The sequence below is a fragment of the Ziziphus jujuba genome, chromosome 2 (assembly GCF_031755915.1).
Source record: "Ziziphus jujuba cultivar Dongzao chromosome 2, ASM3175591v1".
In the NCBI taxonomy this organism is placed as follows: Eukaryota; Viridiplantae; Streptophyta; class Magnoliopsida; order Rosales; family Rhamnaceae; genus Ziziphus; species Ziziphus jujuba.
In genome coordinates, this window is record NC_083380.1 from 5,461,731 (window position 1) to 5,481,844 (window position 20,114).

Sequence of the window (20,114 nt, forward strand, 5' to 3'; positions counted from 1 at the left end):
GCACTCATACAGTATTGGTGTTCTGCTATATATACACGTGGTTTAGCGCGCAAGTATTATGTCTCCTGTGGTTGCCATTGGACCGTTGGCAGGCAAGTTTGATACTGGCCACAGCCGCCCCTCCCTTGGTCGAGATGACGGTTTCAGCAGCGGTACTGTTGGGATGCCGAAGTGCCATTTGCAAGTTTCTTTCTTCAATCTCCCTGCCAGTCGGTGCTCGGGATGCTGGGTATCGGAGGGCATCACTGGTATATGGTGTGGTGCGTCAAGTGTAATTTTCAGATAAAGTTTCAAACCCCAAAGGTGTTCAAAAATTATTTATTTATTTATTTATTGTTTATCAAATGTTTGATCCCTTGGTTTTCGGGAAGTACGAATATCGGGTTTTGTGAAAATGTTTTAAAAGGGGAACATTTCCAACGGAGTGAATAGTGAGGGTTTTAAGAGAAAATATTACTTCAATTGTTTATTATTTATTTATCTATTTAATTGCTGGTATTAATCAAATCCCTTTATTTGTTATACTATTAATATTAAAGGTGTTCAGTAGATAGGGTCACTCACTGAGATGATTAGCATCTCAAGTTTAAATTCCGTTCCCCTAAGTCCAGGTTGGGAGACGTTGATTGTTCGGGGCGAGCCCAACGTCTCAGTTCGTTGCCGGAAGTCCACGAAGTATTTCTTCCCTTTTTCCTCTCTATCTTGTATTACTTCTTTATCTGTCATTGTATAAATTCCACATTTATTGTATAATGCTCTGTATACTATATTGGACGTGTAGTTGTTAATTATGCACTGAGTTACTGTTATTTATTTTGAAGTGCTGAAATTTGTGGAAACAACTTGTAGTTTTGCGGGAGGAATAAGGGGGATGTTTATAGAAGTGTGCTTTCAGTGCAGGTAATTTTTGGTAAGTCCTACCCTTAGGAGAGGTGCTGCCGGATTTTCCGTTGGAAGGTTCGGTGGTATTTCCCTGGGATCAGGGCTTGTCTAGGGTTCCGGGAAAGGAATTCTGGGCAGGTCCTGACAATAAGTATGACTCATCCGATTTTTGACTTTGAAAAGCTAATTTTTCATCATATGGCATAATAAGAGGAAAAACATTATTTTGATTCATTTTTATTTTTGCCACCATGATGTTTTTATTTTTATCGATAATTGTGCTTTCTTATCCATCAAAAATTACAGAATAATTTTTTCGAAGTAACTGGCCAACACTTAAGAGATTTGATGTTAAGCCAGGAACATAAAGCACATCATGGATGAGTTTAGAGTTACCTCCTTTAGAGTTTACTGCTATTACTCCTTTTCCTTTGACTTCATGTGACTTTCCATCTCCAAGCTTTACTTCAGATAAAAATTTTTTATCCATCTTCACAAAGAGTTGTGGATCACCTGTCATATGACTACTACATCCACTATCCAAAAACCATGTATGTTTTGATTCTTGTTTAACAGACATACATGAATAAAATACTTGACTATCTTCAACCTTTTCAGAATAATTAACTTCATTCCTTTCTTGCATGTCTTTATACCAACAATCTCTTTGTGAATGATTAGAAATTTTACACTTTATGCATTTAAAACAACAATCTTTTGACTGATGCCAAGGTTTTTTGCAAATAATGCAATAAGGTTTAGAATTACCCAGGAAATTTCTTTGCTCATAATGATTTCTTCCTCCTCTGCCTCGGCCTTGATTACCACGTCTTCTTCTGAAGGAACCTCCTCTTCTTGTTGAGTTGCTTGTTGAGGATGCCAAATTCCTTTCTGTGATGTTGCAACTTGATTTGAATGCTTGCTCCACAGGTTGATTGGAAAACCTACTCATTCTTTTTTCATGTGTTTCGAGAGAGCCAAATAGTTGATCCAAAGAGTATGTTTTTAAATCTTTGGATTCTTCTATAGCTGCAACAATATGCCCAAATTTTGCTAGCAAACATCTTAATATTTTTTCTACAATTTTTGATCAGCAATAGTATCTCCATAACTTCTAATTTGGTTAATAATTCTAGAAACTCTAGAAGAAAAGTCTTGAATATTTTCGTTTTCTTTCATTACTAAATTATCGAATTCTCTCCAAAGAGTTTAAAGTTTAATGGAGATTACCTTTTCATGGCCTCCAAATTGTTGTTTAGAATTTCCCATGCAGCTCTAGATTTTGTTGCATTTGATATTCTAGGGAAGATGTTTTTACTTACCCCTTGTTGAATGAAAAGTAGTGCTTGTGCATCTCTTTGGATGTTTTGCTTGTACTCCTTCTTTGCTCCTTCCGTCCACGATTGTAGTTGCTCGGGACTTGCAGGCTCATCATAGCCTTCTTCAATTATATCCCATAAATCTTATGAGATAAAAAGGGTTTTCATTTGGATGCACCAAAAACCATAATTCTCACCAATAAAGATGGGAATTAGATTTTGGGCATAACTAAATGTTGATTGGTTATTGGCTGCCATGGGTATTTTATAAAGGGGCCAAGAATGTGACTTTGATACCAAATTTGTTGGATATTATATGAAAAAGTATTTAAAATGAAGGCTTAAATTTGAGGAGATTGAAAAAATACTTGTTTGGTAAAAGAAAAGAGGATGGCCGAGACTAATTAAAATTGAAGGAAGAGAATAGCTAAAAAATAAAGAGGGAATGCACGTTATAATTTCTTTATTTTTCTAAAATTAATACAAAACAAGAGTACAAGCCTATATATAAGCTAAAAGAGGCGGTTCCAAAGTAACTACCGCCATATGCATGCTTTGCTGTTTTTTTTTTCTATACAAGTAAAAATACAACTCATGAGGACACATGTCAATCTCTCAAGTATCTAATCAATACATATAAAGCTAGCTTACATGTGGCAACTTGCTATGGCTTTAGTAAACAATTTTGACTCCCTTTCATTAATTGTTATCATCCATTGCAACATTAATTGCAACACAAATGTAATTTCTTTAATCTTCACCACTCAAAGGACTTTGCCAAATTACAAATTATTATGATTATTATTTTATTTTTTTTAACAATCTGCTGTTATCTGATGATGATCATGATCATGTGGTAGGCGCTAACAAGATAGCTGTAATGCCCATTGTGGGAATGGGCGGTATAGGCAAGACCACTCTTGCTCGCCTTGTTTACAATGATGTCAAAATCATAAAAAACTTTGACCTCGAAGCTTGGGTTATAGTGTCAGATGAATTTGACGTTTTCAAATTGACAAAAACAATTTTTGATCAAATAATCACTGGTCAAAAAGATTGCAATATCAAGCACCCAGATCAACTTCAATATGAATTGAAAAAGGTTATAGAAGGGAAGAAATTCCTCTTTGTTTTTGACGATGTTTGGAATAATAATTATAACCTCTAGGATAACTTAAAAAGTCAATTCAAATTTGGAGCATCGGGGAGTAAAATCATTGTGACAACACGTGATTAAAACATTGCATCTACAATGGGTACTTTTCAAAATCATTATCTTCAAATAATATCGGATGAAGATAGTTGGCAATTATTTGCAAAATGCATTTCAAAAAATAATAGATAGAAGTGCACTTCGAGAGTTTGAAGAATTCAGTAGAGGAATTGTTAGAAAATGCAATGGCTTTCCTTTAGCTATCAAGTCACTTGGTGGTCTTTTGTGCTCCAAAAACTGTATCGATGAATGGGAAGATATACTAAATAGTGATATATGGAAGTTGCAGTGTGACATTCTTCCTGATCTTTGGTTGAGCTATCACTATGTGTCCTCGCATCTTAAACTGTTAGAAAATCATAACACAACAAACACAACAGGACTTATCGAGGTTCGGTCAAGATGACCTACGTCCTCGTTGCTCCGGTGAGAGCTTCTGGCCTCTTGTTAATCTTGCAGTAGTTACACAAACTAACACCTTTTGTATACACACAGGTTTTCACATAGAAAACATACACACCAAAATCCAAAGCCCCAGTATACACCCTTTAACAATCACTCAATCTCACTTAGAGATTATTTCTCACTCAGAAAATAATACAATTAAAGGAAAGGTAAAGAAGAATCTTGGAGCTCCTCTCTCGTTCACAAGCTTGAAGAAAGACTGGTTTCTGTTATTTCTATTTCTTCTATCGAAAGGAAAGAGTTCTGTGCATATATATATTACACACCAGCTTCAAAACGACGTCGTCCAACTTATACCGTTATTCTGTTACAATATGCTGGAAATGACTGCTTTGCCCTTTTTTATTTCCAAGTAAATGAAACGATGCGTTTTGCTCTTCTGAGACTTATCAATTTAATCAACTCAAGTCTTCTCCAAATATTGACTTCATGCATACACCAGACCTTTGCAAGATGCATTTGTGGATTATATCTTCACATATCTCCACCTAATCCACAAATTTAACCAAAAATAGAAGCTCATCACCATCTCAGCAAAATTCTTCACAAATTGGTCAGCTTGCTCCTATTCGAAGCAGGTTCTTGCAAGTACTAAACTTGCCAACAGTGAGCACTTTTGTTCCCATTTCTGCAGGATTAAACTCTGTAGGAATCTTCTCCAATCTGACTACTTTCTGAGCTGTCAAATCTCGAATGAAATGATATCGAACTTGAATGTGCTTAGATCTCTCATGAAAAACTGGATTTTTACATAAATGAATTGCACTTTAACTATCCGAGTACAAAGTGACCTCCTGCTTGAGCACTTTAAGCTCTGTCAGTAACCCTTTAAGCCAAATGGCTTCTTTTGCAGCCTCAGTTGCTGCCATATATTCTGACTCAGTAGTTGACAAGGCCACCACAGGCTGCAACTGAGATTTCCAACTTATGCAGTTTCCACACAAGGTAAATGCATAAGAGGACATCAATCTTCTCTTGTCCCTATCTCCTGCATAAGCAGAATCTAGGTATCCATTAAGCTCCACTTCACTTGAATCCTTCTTATAAATCAACCCTTCATTTGCTGTATGCTTCAAATACCTTAGAAGCCATTTTAAAGCTTCCCAATGACCTCGGCCAGGATTTGCCATAAATCTGCTCAAAACACTGATAGCATGAGCTAGATCAGGCCTAGTTAGAATCATAGCATACATCACTGAGCCCACAGCATTAGTATAAGGAACTGCTATCATATCTTCCTTCTCCTGCTCAGTTGATGGGCACTGCTCACTTGACAATTTGAAATGTCCACCAAGAGGTATACTTGCAGGTTTTACATCTTCCATTGAAAACCTTGAAACTACCTTCTTAATATATGAAGATTGTATCAACTTCATTTCACATCTTGACCTGTTTCTCACTATCTCAATGCCCAAAATCTTCTTAGTTGGTCCAAGGTCCTTCATCTCAAACTCTGACTTTAACAAATTCTTCACAACTTGTATAATTCTGCCATTTGGTCCAGCTAGAAGCATATCATCTACATATAACAGTAGATACACTGCCTTATATGTCATAGGATCTTTAAAGTATAAACAGTTGTCAAAATCACTTCTCTCAAAACCAGATTTAACCACAAATGAGTCAAAACGTTTATACCATTGCCTTGGTGATTGCTTAAGTCCATATAGTGACCTTTTAAGCAAGCACACCAAATCTCCACCTTTTTCCTTTAATTTCAAAACCTTCAGGCTGCTTCATGTATATTGTTTCTTCCAATTCACCATGAAGAAAGGCATTCTTGACATCTAGTTGTTCTAACTCCCACTCGAAATGAGTCACTAATGCCAACATGACTCTTATACTTGTATACTTCACAACAGGTGAAAAAACCTCATTGTAGTCTATTCCTTCCACCTGTGTAAATCCCTTGGCCACTAATCTGGCCTTAAACCTTACTGGTTCAGATTTGGACATACCTTCTTTGACCTTGTAGATCCATTTACAATCTACAACTCTTTGATTTGTTGGTGTTGGTACTAAGTCCCAAGTTCTGTTCTTATGGAGAGATTCCATTTCTTCCTTCATGACCTCTTTCCATTTTGCTAACTCCTTAGAATTTACTGCTTCTTTGTAACTCCTTGGCTCATTGTCAGTAAGTTCTTCATATGCCACCAAGGCATAAGCAATGCAGTCTGCATAACTGTACTTTCTGTTAGGTTTCACTGTCCTCTTAGCTCTATCTCTTGTCAGCAAATATCCAGGTGATGCTATGTTCTTATTCCTTGTACTTGGTGACTGCTGTTGAGTGTGATCATCTTCAGAATCTGCCTCAGATTGTGCAGGTGTTACTTTTTCTAGTTCCTCACCTGTTTCAGGTTCTTCTATTCCTTCTGAAGTTGACCTTCTCACAAAGCCTTCACTGTCTTGGTTTTCGACTTCAGGAAACAAACTTATACTTCGTGTCTCCACTTTGTTGCTCATTTCATCACCTGCACTGTTAGTATCTTTGCAAGGCATAGAGGTTTCATCAAACATAACATCTCTGCTAATAATAACTTTAAAACCTCTACTCTCTCTATCCCAAAGCCTATAGCCTTTAACTCCCTGAGGGTAACCTAAGAAAATACATTTCAAACTCCTAGGTTCAAGTTTCCCCTCAGATTGATGTACATATGCAGCACAGCCAAAAACCCTCAGTTTGCTATAATCAGGCTTCTTTCCAAACCACATTTGTTCTGGTGTTCTAAAGTTTAAAGCTGTAGAAGGTGACAAGTTCACCAAATGCATGGTTGTCATTACAGCCTCACCCCAAAACAACTTAGGTAATCCAGATGACACTAGCATGCATCTCACCTTATCGAGTAGGGTTCTATTCATTCTTTCAGCCACACCATTTTGCTGTGGTGTGAATTTTACAGTTCTATGCCTTAAAATACCATTTGATTTGCAAAAATCATCAAATTCTCGACTGCAAAACTCTAGACCATTGTCTGTTCTTAAAATTTTAACAGTTTTGCTGGTTTGATTTTCAACTAGCAATTTCCACTCTTTAAACTTAGAAAAAACCTCACTTTTAGCCTTTAACAAGTATATCCAGACTTTTCTAGAGTAATCATCAATTAAGGACAAGAAATACCTGTTTCCACTCTGTGTTTGCACTCTAGCAGGTCCCCACAAATCAGCATGTACATAATCTAAGACAGACTTGGCTCTATTCGAGCTCAAATTAAAACTAAGTCTATGTTGTTTGCCCAAAATGCAAGTTTCACAAGACTCCAAATTACTTACTATATCCTTATAAAAAACATTCTGTTTATTCAAGTAATACAGGCCTTTTTCACTAATGTGACCTAATCTCTTATGCCATAAAGCAGTTTTATCAGCAGTTGAACTTATAGAAGCAGTACTTGAATTAACTAATGGTTTACCAAGCAAGACATATAAACCATTTTTCTTCTGACCCTTCATTACTACAAGTGATCCTTTGGTCACTTTCATGACACCATTCTCTGCTTTATAGGATAAGCCAGACTCATCTAACATGCCAAGGGAAATTAAATTTCTCTTCAACTCAGGTACATGCCTTACTGCTGTGAGGGTCTTAACAGTACCATCTACTAACTGTAACTGCACATTACCAATGCCAGTTACTGAACATGATCGATTGTTGCCTAGCAACACTTGGCGACCATCACACTTAGTATATGAGTTAAAACAACTCATGTCAGGACACATGTGGAAAGAACAGCCAGAATCCAACACCCACTCAGTATGATTTTGACTTGTGGACACTACCAAAACTTCACAGGCTCTACATCAGTGTAGGCCACTGCTAAATCACCAGACTCTTGACTCTTTTCTTTCTCATCTTTCTTCTTCTTGAAACAGTTTTTAATAATGTGTCCCTCTCTCTTACAGTAATAGCACCTTCTACCCCTAGATCTTGATTTAGACCTAAAAGTCTCCCTTGACTTACTTCTATGGTCACTATGACCCCAACTTCGAGTAGAACTCCTACCCCTCACAGTAAGTCCTTCACTTTTGGATTCAGACTTTAATTCCAGGTCTCTAGATCGAAGGGCACTTACAACAGTATCTAAGGTCAAGGAATCTCTGCCATACTTAATGGCATTCTTTACTTCTCTATAGGTCTCAGGCAATGAATTCAATAAAATCACAGCATGATGTTCATCATCAAAAGTAACTTTACAATTTGCAAGACTTAAGATTAAACGATTAAAAGCATCAAGATTTGTGTCCAAATCCTTAGTAGTATCCATCTTAAAGCCAAAAAATTGTTCAAGTAGAAGAATTCTATCAGGTAAAGATCTTACCAGATAAAGCTGTTCAAGCTTTTGCCACATTTGAGAAGTAGTGCTTACATCATCAACTTGCCTCAGAACACTATCGGAGAGATGCAGTATAATTGTGCTCATTGCAATTTCATCGATCTCATGCTTCTTTTCATCAGTAACATCAGTAGCATAAATTCCATCGATTGCCTTAGCCACCTTCATTTGCACCAGTACTGCCCTCATTTTCTTGCGCCACAGCAAGAAATCACCTTTGCCATTGAATACATCAATTTCCAACTTTGTAGACATTCTTGACTTCTTGAAAGATTGAGAAACCCTCACACAGATGATTCTCACAGAAAACTCACAAAACACAGGACCAAGAATCAAGAATACTCAACCAGGCTCTGATACCACTGTTAGAAAATCAGAACACAACAAACACAACAAGACTTATCGAGGTTCGGTCAAGATGACCTACGTCCTCGTTACTCCAGTGAGAGCTTCTGGTCTCTTATTGATCTTGCAGTAGTTACACAAACTAACACCTTTTGTATACACACAGGTTTTCACATAGAAAACATACACACCAAAATCCAAAGCCCCAGTATACACCCTTTAACAATCACTCAATCTCACTTAGAGATTATTTCTCACTCAAAAAAGAATACAATTAAAGGAAAGGTAAAGAAGAATCTTGGAGCTCCTCTCTCGTTCACAAGCTTAAAGAAAGACTGGTTTCTGTTATTTTTGTTTCTTCTATCGAAAGGAAAGAGTTCTGTGCATATATATATATTACACACCAGCTTCAAAATGACGTCATCCAACTTATACCGTTATTCTGTTACAATATGCTGAAAATGACTGCTTTGCCCTTTTTTATTTCCAAGTAAATGAAACGATGCGTTTTGCTCTTCTGAGACTTGTCAATTTAATCAACTCAAGTCTTCTCCAAATGTTGACTTCATGCATACACCAGACCTTTGCAAGATGCATTTGTGGATTATATCTTCACATAAACAATGCTTTGCCTATTGTTCAATTTTTCCTAAAGATTACAAATTCGAAAAGGAAAAATTAATTTTATTATGGATGGCTGAAGATCTTTTGCAACCACGACAAGATAAGACTCTAGAAGAAATCGGAAAGGAGTACTTTAATGATCTTACATCAAGGTCATTCTTTCATCACACTGAACATGGTTGTTTTACCATGCATGACCTTGTTAATGATTTGACTACCTTTGTTTCTAGAGAATTTTGTTTATGGTTGGATGATGGTTACTCAAAAGTTTTTACAGGGAAGACTTGTCATTTGTCATGCATGACATATGTGAGCCATGATATAAAGAATCTAGAGGAATATTTATCAAAAAATAAGGTGTTGCGCAGGTTATTGTTTCAATCTAGAATGTTGCCCAACAGTTTTTGACAAATCTAGAACAATATTTGAAACCAATGAGATGTCTAAGAGTGCTTTCTCTATGTCAGAGTTGTATTAAAACAGGCTTTGATTTGATTGGCAATTTAAAGCTCTTAAAGTATATAGATTTGTCTCATACTGAAATTGAAGAATTACCCGATACAATTTATACTCTCTACAATTTGCAGGCATTCTTGTTAAATACGTGTAAGCATCTGCATAGGTTGCCTAGTTCAATTGGCAATTTGAAACATCTAAGATTCTTGGACTTGTCTTATTGTAGTAAAATTGAAGAGATACCCAACACATTGTGTGATTTCAAGGATCTGCGTACTCTAAATCTGATGGGCTGTCAAGATTAGGCAAATGCTATCTGGACTTTTCAAATACAAAGGTGACAGAGATGCCACTGCAAATTTGTGAAATGAAACATCTTCAATATTTAAAACCAGCTTTTCTTGTAGACCAAAATGACAGACAAAATATTAAAGAATTGGGTAATCTTCATGATCTGCGTGGATCTTTATGGATAAAAACTATTGAAAATATAATAAATGTTGGAGATGTTTCGGAAGCCAAATTGAAAGATAAGAAGCATATTACAGGTCTCCAATTGGAGTGGTGTGGTGAAACAGATGATTCAGAGAAAGCACGAGTGGTACTTGAAAAGCTTCAATCTCACGCAAGTGTCTAAGACCTAAGAATTTGGAATTACCAAAGGACAAGGTTTCCGAGTTGGATAAGGCATCATACATTTAGTCACATAGTATCTCTGTACCTACTTAATTGTAAAAATTTGTTATTTGCTGCTGTAGCTTGGATAGCTACCCTCCTTGAACCATCTTCATATTTGGGGATTAGAAATGGTGGAGAGAGTAGGTGATGAATTTTATTCCTGCAGCAGCACTAGTATTGGTTCTTCTTCCATGATTAATACACCAGTACCATTCAAGTCCTCAGAAATTTTATACCTTGGTGATTTAAGAGAATTGAGAAAATGGAAGGAGTGGTCTTTAATGATGGGAGGAGATGTTGGAGGACAAAAAGGTACTAGAGCCTTCCCACAACTTAGAAGGCTTAGTTTAAGAGAATGTCCCAACATAAATGGGGACTGCTTACGTTGTAATCTTCCATCCTCCACAAACTCTTCAAATCTTATCGGGATGCCAACAACTGGTGGCTTCATTCCAAAGTCATCAACTTCCATGGCTGGGTGAATTGCAGCTAATTCGTTGCTCAAAGTTGGAGTCATTTCCACCACAAGGTGGATTGCCCTCCATTATCCATACAATTCAAATTTTGGGTTATGAAAAATTGGAGTCATTTGCAAAACAGGCATGGCCTTCAAATTTAAAGTCACTTGAAATTTGCGATTGCAAAAACCTACTCATGGACATGGGTTCATTTTCGGAGGAAGGGCAACTTCCCACACGTATGACTTATCTTAAGCTTGAATCTCTTCCAAAGCTTAAATTGTTAAATGGTGACGAGTGAAACATAAATGGAAGAGGAGAAAAAAAAATTATAAAAATGGGATAATTAGAGTGGAGTTAAAGCAAAAAAATACATAAATAAATAAATAATTAGGATAATTGAGAGTAAACAGCATTTATGATATCAAGGAAGTTGATATAGACTTTTTAAAATGACTAGGATATCATAGCATGTATGGTATTTTTTTATTGGTCATGTACACCAACGTGGATTCCATTTGGTACACATTATGTATAGAAAAATTTCTCATTTACATATTGCTTTTAAACTTTATTCTTTTTTAAAATAAAATTGTTATTTTTAGATGAATTCTATCTCATCACGTCAATTTCTATAAATAATAATTCCTTCTGCCATTTAAAGACCCTTATGAATTTATATGATGTATAATTTAATACCATCCAAGGGCATTCCATTTTGTCCCTCCGGCACAACCTAATGATTTTATTTCTTGGATTCCAAGTTCTCTTTACTGCAGTTACAATGTTGGAAGCATAAGTGCTATCATTCACCATAGCTGCTGATTCAATACTGCCAAGCTTTTGGTTTTCATATTTAGTTCTAGCTCTTCTTACGCATTTCAATGTTCAGGTAACCGCTTCCTATATATATAATATCATGCATGCTCTCTTTAGCTGTCTCAAACTGCTTTTGAGATTTGAATCCTTTTCCCCGAATCTATAAGCTTCATTTATGAGTTTAAGGCTGTGATGATTCTTGAATCAAGAAATTTCAAAGAATTGTGTAACCCTAAAGCTCTATTTGACTATATTTTCTGTTTTCAGTTTTCAAAATATTATTAAAAAAAAAACTATTTTTATTTGTTTTTTGAAAACAAAAGTGTTTGGCCAGTGATGTTTAAAAATAATTTTCAAAACTAAAATATAAAAAACAGAAAACATCATTTTAATGTTTTTTAAAACTAATGGCCAAACAGGTAATTTTTCGTTTCGAAAACAGTTTTTTGTTTTATAAAACAGAAAATTGTTTTAAAACCTAATGGTCAAACAAGCCCTAAGTTTTCTAAGAAAAAAAGAAGAAGGAAAACTCGAGAGAAAATTGAGAGAAAATTTCTGTTGTCTTTATTCAAGAATGATTGCTTGCTAACTAACTGACTATATTTATACATGTATGTCAACTGTTGTAACAGCTGTAACAACTTTAAAGCAAAGCAAAAAGAAGAAACATGTGTCAGGACCCGTCCAGAATTCCTTCTCCGGAACCCTAGACAAGCCCTGATCCCAGCAGCACCTCCCCTAAGGGTAGGACTAACCAAAAATTACCTGCACTGAAAACACACTTCTAAAAACATCCCCTTATTCCTCCCACGTTACTACAAATTGATTCCACAAATTTCAGCACTTCAAATAATAACAGTAGCAACCCAGTGCATAAATAAAACATAAGTGTCCCAATAGTATACAGAGCTTTAAGGAGTGCTAATCAACAGAAATACAACAAAGATGAAAGAAATAATACACTGAAATGAAAAAGTACAGAAGTACTTCTCGAAACACAACAGCAGTGGAAAACTTGGTTCGCTCCGGAAGAACGTCTACCACCACTTGCACCTAAGGGAACGGAACTTAAAAACGTGAGATGCTAATCATCTCAATGAGTGACCCTAACTACTAAACACTTTTAATGATAATAAAATAATAATAATAATAATAATTAAGGGAATTGAATAAATACCAACAATTAATAAATAAATAATTACAACTGTTGGAAATAATAATTTCCCTCAAAACTCTCACCAATCGCTCTGTTTGAAATGTTCCCTTTTTAAAACAATTTCACAAAACCCGATGTACATACTTCCCGAAAACCAAGGGATTAAACCAGTTGATAAACAATAAATAAATAAATACATACCCCAATATATAATTAAAATGTAATAAATTATAGTAATTAATTTTTTTGAACACCTTTGGGGTTTAAACATTATTTGCAAATTACACCTGACGCACCACACCATATACCGGTGATGCCCTCCGATACCCAGCGTCCCGAGCACCGACTGGCGGGGGGGTTAAAGAGAGAAACCTGCAAACGGCACCTCGGCGTCCCAACAGTACCGCTGCTGAAACCATCTCCCGGCCAAGGAGGGGGGCGGCTGTGGCCAATAACAAACTTGCCTGCCCACAGTCCAATGGCAACAACGGGAGAAATAATAACCGCGCGCTAAACCACATAATACCTGCGCTACCACGTGTCCATACACCAGAACACCAATACTGTATGAGTGCGTCTAAAAATGAACATTATTAACCAACCATACCGTTTTCCAAAATTATCGTGGGAAATACATTAAATTCTCACACTTACCATCCCACATATTTTTATTTAATAAACCGGTACGAAACATTAATAACAACAAACCACAATTTTCTCGAAATACGAGATGCAACCATAAAAATACCGCGAGCATAATTTATAAAATTTAAACAAATATTTTCGTAAAATATTTAACCCAATTATGCTCGAAAAATATTATTTAAAACCACGTACAATTAATACCGAAACATACTTTGCTCATGCATAATAAATAAATTAAACCATAATTAAATCATACCACATGAGTCTAATTTAAATACCAATTTAAATACCAATTAAACATAATTAATTGCCCAAAATAATTTTTGAAGGTGGGTCACTCACCTGGAGCACGCAATTAAACTATGATCCACCATGGGATCAATTCCACATCTCACCGGTGCTCCTAGAACACAATTCACACACAGTCAAATAAATTAATATTTTATTCGGATAAATAATACCCGGTACCCGGGGGGTCAAACACAAACGTTAACCAAAATGGTCGAATAATATACCGAATCGAAGCTTGAGCGATGAGGATTACAAATCCAGTCTCCATCGACCCCAATTCCGCCGGAAGTGGCCGGAATTTGGCCAGAAAGCTTCGGCCGGTTTTCAATTCCTCGTATCTCGCAAACCGCTTCGAATTTTTGAGATTGGAGGCCATTTTTGGACTCAGAGGACCCAAAATAAGGGGAGAGGGATGGCAATTCGGACTGGGCTAGCCGGAATACGGCGAAATCGCCGGAAAAATTTTCAACCGCCGCCGCGACTTTGCCGGCCCGATCTGGGCGCGTCGCCGGCCTGCCGGTAGCCAAATTTGGCTGGTGAACTCGCCGGCGTGTGGGCTTGGACGGTGGCCGGCGCGTGCGTGGTTCTGGTGGCCGGAAAAAGAAAACACGGTGAGAGAGAGGGACGGTCGGAGGGAGAGAAAAAGTTTGCGTGTTTTTGATGGCTCGGGGAAGAAGAAGGGAAAAAAAAAAGAAAAAAAAAAGAGAAGGAGGTGTTTTCCCACGTGGGAAAAGAAAAGAAAAAGAAAAAGAAAAGAAAAAGGAAAAGAAAAAGAAAAAGAAAAAGGAAAAAAAAAAGAAATAATTAAATAATATTAATAATAATATTATTATTTAAAATAATAATAAAATAATTTGATTTTTACACATGGTTGACATGTGGCTTCTCAACATGGTGACACATGGTCATCTTCATTAAGTCACACGTGGCACATCGTTACGCGTTTAAAAATAATATTAAAATAATACGGTGTTTGAAAAACTCTACAAGTCCATAACTTTCAAACCACATGTCCAAATCGGACGTGCCGCTAGTCTACAGACTCGTATCGACGACCACTTCACAACCATGCATGAGTCAACGCTCAACTTTGCATAATAAAAAGTCAACTCCGGCACCCCTTGGACAGTTTGGACCTCAACTTGTTTTGCTCATAACTTCAAACCGTAGCTCCGTTTTCAACATGCTACCAGTCTACGAACTCGTGCCAACGTGTACTTTGTGACGGTACCTCATTCAACCTAGAATTCCAACCGGAACAAAAAGTCAACTTTTGACCCCTTCGGTCAATGGTCAACAGTCAACCTCGGTCAACATGCAAAAATTCTGACATGGTTCGGGATGGGGTGTTACACATGCGTATTTTACAAGTCTGTTAAGCCAACTGGCATTCTAAGAAGTTGTTAAGCTGAGCTGGCATCTTCTTCAGTGGACAGCTTGCTGCTGAAGCTTTGTACTAACTTGTAAACCAAAACAGCTCCAACAAAGGCATGCAAGCTGATCTCTGAAAGTAATACAATGTTGCGAAAATGAAAGAACGTCTGAAGATAAAAACTTTTATTGAAAACATGCTCTTTTTGATAAAAGGGTTGAATTATTTTATATAAGCTTAGTACACAAATGCCTATTATAACTTTAGTATAATCTTAGCACTTAGATCCTAGAAACCCAAAAAAGAATCCATTAAGTTGAAAAGACACAGATGATAACTTGCATCAATTTAGACCAGCAAATCCGGTGACCTTGACTATTGGTGGTTGTGTAGGAACTCCGTTGAATACCAACAATTCAGAAATGGAGCTTCTATGGAAGAAATTCTCTCCTCTCCTAAAAGTCTCAGGTAGAAATTAATGTGAAAAGTAGAAACTTTTTATTTGAAGATGGATACCGTATACAGTTCCTAAGTGCCTTTGAACGTGAAAAGTAGAATCCAAAGCATTGTATCTCATTTTATATTCAGGGAAATCTTTTGCTTACACATACTCAAAATGAAATTTTGATTTCTTTTAGACGCACCATACACCTATCCTCAAGTATATATATAACTGCTTCTTTTCTCTAGATTCTTCCACTGTGTTGATTTTTCTTCTGATTTATGGATTCTCATGTATTTATCTAGTGCTAAGAAGGTGAAGCTGCTGTTGGAAGTTGCCAATATTCACCTAGCCTTGATCTTATCCTCTTGCCATTTGGAAGCTCAGAGAAGTTAATACTATGTATGCTGTAAATGAACCATTCTGTTTCAGTCACTATTTGAATACTCTAGCCAATATTACTAGATTCTGCAAGAAAGCATATTTCTTTGTTTGAGAGTTTGATTTTCATGCTTTGACTTTTCCAGTTATGAGCACTCCTCCGCTTATAATGCCTTGATAATATCGGGATTCAAGTGATTGGTTGTTCCAAGCCTTGACAAAGCCTGAGACAGAGGTTTTTGCTCCATGGCAATATCATTTCCCTTGTCTGAGTTTCTTGAAGATATTAGAATTAGGATTATCATCCAAATATTAAAAAAAGAAAAAATAAAAAAATAGTGGTTTGTGTTCGGTCTCTGACTTTTCCTCCTCTGTTATGTTACTTAGACTATTTTGTATAAAGCAAATAGAAAGAATTTAATAAAACTAAACCATCTAGTTTAACCCAAACAAAAATTCTTACTTTATAGACAACGTCTATGATCTTCTATGATCTTCGGGAAATCTGAGGTGGATGCATACCAAAGCCCCACAACACCAGTACACCCAACCCCCACCACAAGACCACTGACCCTCTTTATAATGACTTCCAATGCAGAAGCACTTCTTTTGTTTCGAGACAAATTAATTAGCAATCATATTCAATACTGCAACTTGCAACTTAGACTTTCAGATTGGAAGTTTTTAAGTCATTTTGGGTACTGCCTCCACATGGCAGTGGGACCCACTATGCTGACTTTGCTTTGTAATTTTGGTTGGTTATGGGCTTCTATAATGTACATAAGTTTTGCAGCCTATAATCTAATTTAGGGTCTGTTTGATATAGTTGATAAAAATAGAATTTTAGTTCATAGGATTTCATATAATAGATCTTTTTGAAAAAGAATTTTTATTAAAAAGTTAATAAATGGTTGGTTTTAAATAAAAAAAAATATATTAAATGCTCAATGAGTTTCCATATAAGTTAAAAAAACCACATTAAATGCTAATTGAATTTCCATATAAGCTTAAAAGAATAGCTTTTCTAAAGAATCAAAAAATTTGAGCTTCTCTAAAATAGTTTTTTTTGTCAACAAGTACTTATTGATTTTTATCAAACATTTTTATTTTTTAATAAAAAAACTTTTGACCTTCAAGTAAAGCTTTTGACCATAAAAAAAGTTCTGCCAAACAGACACTTAGTTCTGCATTTTTAAAGAAAACTCTTTAATTATAATTTTTGTCCTAAAAATATTCCTTTCAATGCATGATATAATTTATAATGCTTCCAATTTTTTATTTTTTTTTTCTTGTCGAATGCATAGGCTTGATCTTTCTAGTACAACTACTAAGAGAACACCTCCAAATTTTATGAAACTGTTCTTTCAGTCAATTTACACTTTGAAGTATTTAAAACAAAAAATAAAAAAAAAATCCGTTTCAAACTTTATTTTTGGAAGTGACATATAATAAAATCTTATCTTTTTTCCTTGTCATTGTAGGTGGCACAAATTTTCTGATTACCCAAAAAAAAAAAAAAAACAAACACTTTGTAAGTTTTCTTTTTCTTTTGTTCCTGCCATTTAAAGACTTACGAATTTATCCCATCTAAGGGTAATCCATATGGTTAATGGTTATATTTCTTTGATTCCAAGTTCTATCTATTGCAGTTAAGTACATTAATGTTGGAAGCAAAAGTGCTGTCATTCATCATATAGCTGCTTCAATGCATACTACCAAAGCTTTTTGGTTTTCAAATTCAGCTCTTCTTGGATTTGAACTTTGAAGTATTCAGATAACTGCTGCCTACTACCTTATGCATCTGTTAGCGGTGAAAGTCCTCCCCCCTTGCCTAGCTACGAGAGGTTGTTCTCCTTAGTTCGAAATTTGGGCTTGAATCACCTGCAAAAAGACCTCAAACTAGGTTGCCTGTTGGGCATCTTCAACTCTAGTTTTTTATCTTAGTATGCAGATGCGTAGCTTATGGGTGGATATGGATCTCCTTTTATACTACTCTGCCTTGTTGATTTCCAGTTGTTTTGCTGTTTACTTTGTGTGTTCAACTAGTTTTCCTTGTTCTACATGGTTTGCCATTTACCAGAGTGGTTTGGTGGCCAAGCTGGCACATTAGGGGCATGGCCATCGAAACACATACATTGGTGATATGTCTGGTATCTTGCAGCTTTATTGATTTGGGCTTTACACTCATTTGCAGCAGGGGAATTTGGCCCGATACCCCAATTTGAAAGCCTTTAATGAAATATACCCACCTCCTTTTGAGGTTTTTTGTTTTACCCTCTGTTTTTTTAATATTCCCAAACTACCCTCTTCAAATATCAAAAGGAAAAAATATACATTAAAAGAACGAAGAAAAGAGGAAGAGAAAGTAGGAGAGAATGGCGAAGCAGCTACCGAAGAGTTCTTCGAGAGGAGAGATGAATGGAGGAAGTATCCTAGGCTCACCGATCAGCTCCGCCATACTTTTCCAGGATTTAGCCTTGGAGTCGCCCCCCTTTGGCATCTACCTGGTCGATGACCAGATCTACAACCTTCCTCCTCCTCTTCTTCTGGGTCTGCTTTTAATGGTGTACTTTTTGTTGGGTTTTTCAAGAAATCTTCAAAATAGAAAAATACAATTAGAATCCTATAGTCAAAACCCTAGCTTGGCTTTTGATATTGGGACTTGGCAGGTGGAAGTTTATTTTGGAAGCCGCAACAGGAGGAATCAGTCATGGTTAGATTCAATTCTGCTATATTTTTCATCTTTTTTTCTTAAATTTATTGCTTTTCTTACTTTGGGTAGGGAAGAAAAAAGTGAAAATTTGTTTTAAAAATGAAAAACTTTAGCATTTCAGTTTTATCAAGTTTTATGAATTCTTGATTGTGTATGTTTTATGATAAATTTTTAGGTGAAGTATTCAAGAGAGCCTAATCCTACCAAGTGTGAGTAATTTTTCCACCTTTTTTTTTTAATTGATGTTGTTGATTTGTCGAATTTTGTTGGCCACTGAGAAAATCTTGGAAAAAGGAGGAGCGAAGTTAATTTTCTGAAATATTAAAGTTGCATTTTTTAGCGAAAGATATTGATTTTTCTTAGTTAATGATATTGAATTTGGTCTAAAACAAGGCTTTTCACTAGGGATCTTCTTCAGTGTTTAAACAAAAGTTAGATTGGTTAAGCATGGTTTTAGTTGTGGAAAATTTGTTGTTAATGTTGTTTTTTATGATCTTAATCAGCCTGCAAGGCTAGAGGATTAGACCTATGAGTTCGTTTTAAGGTATGCTTGTTCAACTTGATTGCCTTTGGGATTTCAGTGTTTTATTGGAAGTCTGAGATGGTGAATACCTTTAATAATGTTAAAGTTCAATGAAAAAGTAATTATTAATATAGTAAATCAGTGATAGTATGTCAAGGGTTAAGTTAGATCAACAATACAGGAAATTTAACTTAAAAAATAATTAGTAAATAGAGCTCAATCTCAGAAAAATTTGGTTTGATATCTAGTATGCTAATGATTTTGAAATATGACTTAACCAAGTTAATGCTTGTTTTCATTATATTCTCTCTTCAGAATACTAGGGAAATAGCCAATGCTACCATGAAGGCCCTTTGGAATACTGTAAGCAACATGTCACTTACACAGACCCTCTTAGAACATAAGGAGTGAAGAAAAAGGGATAGTAATGAAATAATGACAATGGTGATTAAACGGTAAAGCCTTCTAAGATTGTGCTTTACTCTCGACTTAGCACCAGTGAACTGTTTATGGCAATAGATCCAAATACGAAGCATCTGTTGTATTATGAGGACAAGGCAGACCATTCAAAAGGATCTATATCTAGAGAAGTTGTTGCTTGTTGAAAATACTTTGATATCTCTGCACAACGACAAATAGGTTAACTCCTCAAATCTCTCCATCAAAAGTAATTTGGTTGTTTTTAGGTTGCTTATTACTATGGTATGGAAATGTGGTAAATTTCAGTCTTCAGTTATTTTTTCTGCCATTATTATTATTCTTATTATTTTTTCACCTTCCGTTTTTTATAAGTACATATGAGTGGAATGAAAAAGGTACTGGTACATGATGTACATTGTTCAGTTTAGCTACTTATGTTATATTTATAAGTTGTGGTTGAAATTCTAAGCGGATAAACACAATATTTCTTTATCCTTCTAGTATGATGCAAATAATGGGGAATTTTTCTCTTTCACAAATTTGGATTGTATATTAAGTTAATTGTTTATTCAGTTTCCTTT

The 20,114-nt window shown here is 35.8% G+C and overlaps 1 protein-coding gene and 1 long non-coding RNA gene across 2 annotated transcripts in view; one reads left to right on the top strand and one right to left on the bottom strand.

Moving 5' to 3' along the window:
• Positions 1-20,114, bottom strand: part of LOC112489590 (style cell-cycle inhibitor 1-A) — a 96,814-nt gene that overhangs the window by 54,794 nt on the left and 21,906 nt on the right. The gene's annotated exons all lie outside the window — the stretch shown is intronic.
• LOC125422342 (uncharacterized) lies at positions 11,505-16,343 on the top strand. Its single transcript, XR_007240946.2, has 4 exons — positions 11,505-11,663; positions 15,448-15,522; positions 15,802-15,898; positions 16,024-16,343. It is a non-coding gene; the product is annotated as an uncharacterized LOC125422342 (long non-coding RNA).